Source organism: Microtus oregoni, unplaced genomic scaffold, assembly GCF_018167655.1.
Source record: "Microtus oregoni isolate MIOR12 unplaced genomic scaffold, Mior012 000021F_ref0000039, whole genome shotgun sequence".
Classification (NCBI taxonomy): Eukaryota; Metazoa; Chordata; class Mammalia; order Rodentia; family Cricetidae; genus Microtus; species Microtus oregoni.
The window spans coordinates 25104936-25109623 of record NW_024543080.1 but is presented as its reverse complement, the minus strand read 5'-3'; the positions used below and the strand labels follow the sequence as shown (position 1 = coordinate 25109623).

Here is a 4688-nt window from a genome sequence, read left to right as displayed (position 1 = left end):
GTTTACTTTTCTGTTAAAAATGTGTCACTATTCATCAGGAGTTGTTATTACTTTAATCACATTATTAAGACCTTGGGACAAATCACCAGTTTATTATTTTCACATCAAGATAAAATGTATGTAGATAAACATGTCTTGGTCATTGTTTCTTGTCTCAGTGACAAATATCTTTGAGAATGGTTTCACTAAATAATACTTGGAAAATTCAGCTCTTAGTTTCTTCAATAGACAAGTGATCTATAAAAAAAGGAGAAACATCAGAATTATATGACATCATACATCAAATGGACATAACACATAGGTACAGAATAATTCACTCAAGCACCAAAGAATACATATACTCTTAAACAGTATAATGGCATAAACGAATGCAGACAGATTGTAAAAATATATATACAGCTTTAATGGCGAAATAGACTTACAGAACCACCGTTCCTGCTGAGACCAGGAAAGCAGAAGGAACGGCTGGGAGCATGCTAGCCAAATTTATAGGCAAACATTAGCCCTAGGCGAACACGCCCCCCAAGGGGCGGGACTTATCCCTACAACACAGCATGGTCTAAAACAGATTATACCCTGGGACACAAAACAAATCTGAGAAAATTCAGAATAAAAACATCAATAGATCGGTGTGTCTAATCTGACCATAAACAAATAAATACTCAAAAATCGAGAGCAAAACAGTCTCCAGTAAGTACACAAACTTATAGAGATTAAGCAACTTTTTCCTGGGTGACTAATGAGTTGAAGAAAAGAAATCAAGAAAGGACTAAAAAACTAAGTTCTGGAACTAAATGAAAATGAAGACACAACACACAGAAGCGCGCGCGCGCGCACACACACACACACACACACACACACACACCACCCTGCAGAATGCTTTAAAATCAGTCTTCAGAGTGAAATTTATAGCTCTAAGTGACAGAAACTTTTCCAGGCCCAGAAAAAACTCTGGAAAGAATTCCAGTTCAAGATCTACTATTTAGTGAATTCAGTGTATTTCCTTCCAAAATCCTAAATTCAGTTACAACTGTGGTAGTGTCTGGAGGTAAGGCTTTTATGAGTTATTTTGGCTACTAATGTAGATTAATCTTTTCCTAGCAAGGCTGGGCTAATTTCTGAGGATTCGATTAGCAACTTTGAGAATTAATTGTTATAAAGTGAGGGTACCCAAAAGTTATGTATTTGGCTTCTATATCATGTCTGGTACTATTATTCTGAAGCCTGAGCCTTCATTAGAGGCAGTCACTCAGTTCTGAGCTTCCCAGCCTCATAACAATGACTTAAATGTATTTTTATTCTTTATAAATATGTAATTTCAACCATTCTATATTACCAACACTAGAGAAAGAGGATCAAGAAAGGTGTTGAATAAGTATCACAGGGAAGAAAAACATGGGGAAAGTAGCTGATATTAATATAGAAAGCTACACATTTTTTACCATAAAGAAAAGAAAAATACAGCACATCTAAATGATGAGCACAGCATAGATGGTTTAGTTATTAGAATAGGTGGGATATGCAGCTCTCCAAAGTCTCCTGATCTGAAGGTATGGTTTTGAGATGTTGGCACAACTGAGAAGTGATCAGGTCTTTTGAGTTTCATCTAAGCAGTTGGTTGATTTCTTGACTGCTTCTGAGTAAGATGACATTAATGGGAGGTGGTGGAGAGAGGGAGGTGGGACATAATAGAATAAGCCCATTACTGAGGGCCTTCAAAGGTGTTCTTTCCTCTAATCTCTCCAACCCCCACTGTCTGCTCTTCATAAGGTATGAGAAGAAAGCTTCCATGTTGCCTTTGGTGTGACAAGACAGACCCATGCAAGAAAAATAAAACCAGGTCTTCCCAATCAGAGTCAGAAATGAATTCCATTTCTTGAGGTTTCTGCACTTTGCTAGGTAAATGGAATGGCTAATATTACCAGGAAACTTTCAAAAATGAAAGAAATAGGAGAAGACTGGTAGTTTTCTGTTCCCACACAATCACCATGACCAACTTTGAGCTGCTATTTTATAGTCATGGAACACTCATTGAAGAGGCGAGAGTAATTACTGTCTCTCCTGAGTGTTCCAGCCAGCTTACTGCTGACTCACCTACCTGAAGACTGAGCCTTTCACTTGCTTCTGGATTCCATCTTGCTGTGATAGCACTGGAGTAATAGAAAAGTGCTGGGTACTCTGCGTATTAAATGTTACAATTTTCATCACTTCCTATATTTCTCTTGCCAGATCAAAGTGAGAAAGCTTCTGTCCTATTCAGGCTTGGCTTGGCATCCCACGGAGGATAAGGGCTCAGTTCTCTAAAAAACTGTGTGTTTTTCCTCTATCCCTTTCTTGACCCTCTGCAACTGAGTTCTACACCGTCTCTTCGATTGCTCATTTCCTGCCATGATCGGGGCAGTTTCCTGTGGTTTCCATTCATTCTTGTTCTCATGTTGTCTTCTGGAATTACATCCCACCTATCTTTTTCCTCCCACCTCTTCTTTCTCTCCTGAACTCTACAGTTTTATGCACTGAACCCTCTCCAAACTGTCTCATTCCATCACTTCCTCACCTTGCTTGGTTAGCTCATTGTACTGATCCTGTGACTTTTATTATCTTCCATATTGAGATCAAAGTTTCATGGGCACTAAGCCTCTAAATTAGAACAATTGTTAACAAATGTGTCTCAAATGCTTTGGGCTGTGGGAGCCCTTGGCCATTAAAGTGCCATTCAGCCCTTTCCTTGGGGGCTAGTTTGTAAACACGGCTGGGCTCCTGGCTGCTGGGGGTTGGAGGGGTGGGGGGTTGGAGGGGTGGGGGGTTGGAGGGGTGGGGGTGGGGGGGTTGGGGGGGTGGGGGAGGTTGGGGAGGTGGGGAGGTTGGGGGGTGGGGGGGTTGGGGGGGTGGATAGGACCATGAATTAGGGACCTGGGCAGAGATACTGATGGCAGCTTGGAAAGTGCTGCTTGTGTAACAAGAACTTAGGGATTCCTGTCAGCAAACTAAAACTCATGGCCCACCAGCGACAAAGTATCTTTGCTATGAAACAGAGGACATGATAAGCTATTTAACTTAATGAAATTCAAGTTACATGTGAATTCTGCCAGGTGATACAAGGACCTGTGGAATATGAGTGATGACAAACCCTTTCTATGCACTGCCCCTGGGTGTGGCCAGCGTTTTACCAACCAGGATCATTTGGCTGTCCATAAACATAAACATGAGATGACACTGAAATTTGGTCCAGCATGTAATGACAGTGTCATTGTGGCTGATCAGACACCAACTCCAACAAGATTCCTAAAAAACTGTGAGGAAGTGGGTTTGTTCAATGAATTGGCAAGTCCATTTGAGAATGAGTTCAAGAAGGCTTCAGAAGAAGACATTAAAAAAATGTCTCTCGATTTGTCCCCTCTTGCAACTTCCATCATAAGAAGCAAAATTGAGGAACCTTTTTGTAGAAACAACTCACCAGGACAGTCCTTTACCTCACCCCGAGTCTACTATCAGTGATGAGAAGGAAGTACCATTGGCACAAACTGCACAGCCCACATCAGCTATCATTCGTCCAGCATCATTACAGGTTCCCAATGTGCTGCTCACAAGTTCTGACTCAAGTGTAATTATTCAACAAGCAGTACCTTCACCAACCTCAAGTACTGTAATCACCCAGGCACCACCCTCTAACAGGCCAATTGTTCCTGTACCAGGCCCATTTCCTCTTCTATTACATCTTCCTAATGGACAAACCATGCCCGTTGCTATTCCTGCATCAATTACAAGTTCTAATGTGCATGTTCCAGCTGCAGTCCCACGTGTTCGGCCAGTCACCATGGTGCCTAGTGTTCCAGGAATTCCAGGCCCTTCATCCCCTCAGCCAGTGCAGTCAGAAGCAAAAATGGGTCTCACTAGGTTGTCCAGGCTGGCTTTGACCTCGCTCTATTCCTATACAGACTTTGAACTTGGGATCCTCTTGCCTTAACTTCCATAGTGCTGTGATTGACTTTCATTATCTGAAATTAGTTTTATTTTCTGTAAAGTAAAGGAGTAAGCTTTCATTCCTGCAGTTTTTTTTTGACTCAAGTCCTATAAACTGTCTTAACTTTCTTGACAGATTCATGAAGTTTCGCATATTTATCAAAATCAGTGTATTAGACTCCTATTAATGATACAATGATACTTTGTCCTAATATCAATTAATATATCCTAGTAAATAATAGATAAGTATTGCTAGATTCTTTCTTTATTTGCTTCCATTCTTTATTGGCACTGTGGTCATAAAAATGTGTGCATCTAAGAATATAATTTGTTGAAAGACTTAGTGGGTTTTTTTTTTGCTACTGTCTGTTAATCTGAAGTTTGTACATGATAACGTCTGTGTAAAGCTTGCATGTCACTTGAATAAAGGATGTTAGAGGTTCAAAAAAAATGCTTTGGGCTACTTGAGCAATGCATTTTGACTGAAGTATGCAAGAGTCCCAAGGCAACTAAAATGTTACATATATCAAGCATTTATACTTCTGAGGCATTGTATTATCTTAACGTTAAAACGTTCAAGCTAAGAGGTGCTTTGGACAAACAGGAGGCTTGGTAAATAATAGGAGAGGAGAACAAAGGTATACATATATTTAAATATAATAAGTTAGATCACTTGAGTAATGTCAGTAAGCCCACTAAAGAATATATAATACTTGATGTTGTCCAGC

The 4688-nt window shown here is 40.2% G+C and overlaps 1 pseudogene; it reads left to right on the top strand.

Moving 5' to 3' along the window:
* Nucleotides 1-2914: 2914 nt before the first annotated feature.
* LOC121460689 lies at nt 2915-3964 on the top strand (annotated as a pseudogene).
* Nucleotides 3965-4688: the final 724 nt, after the last annotated feature.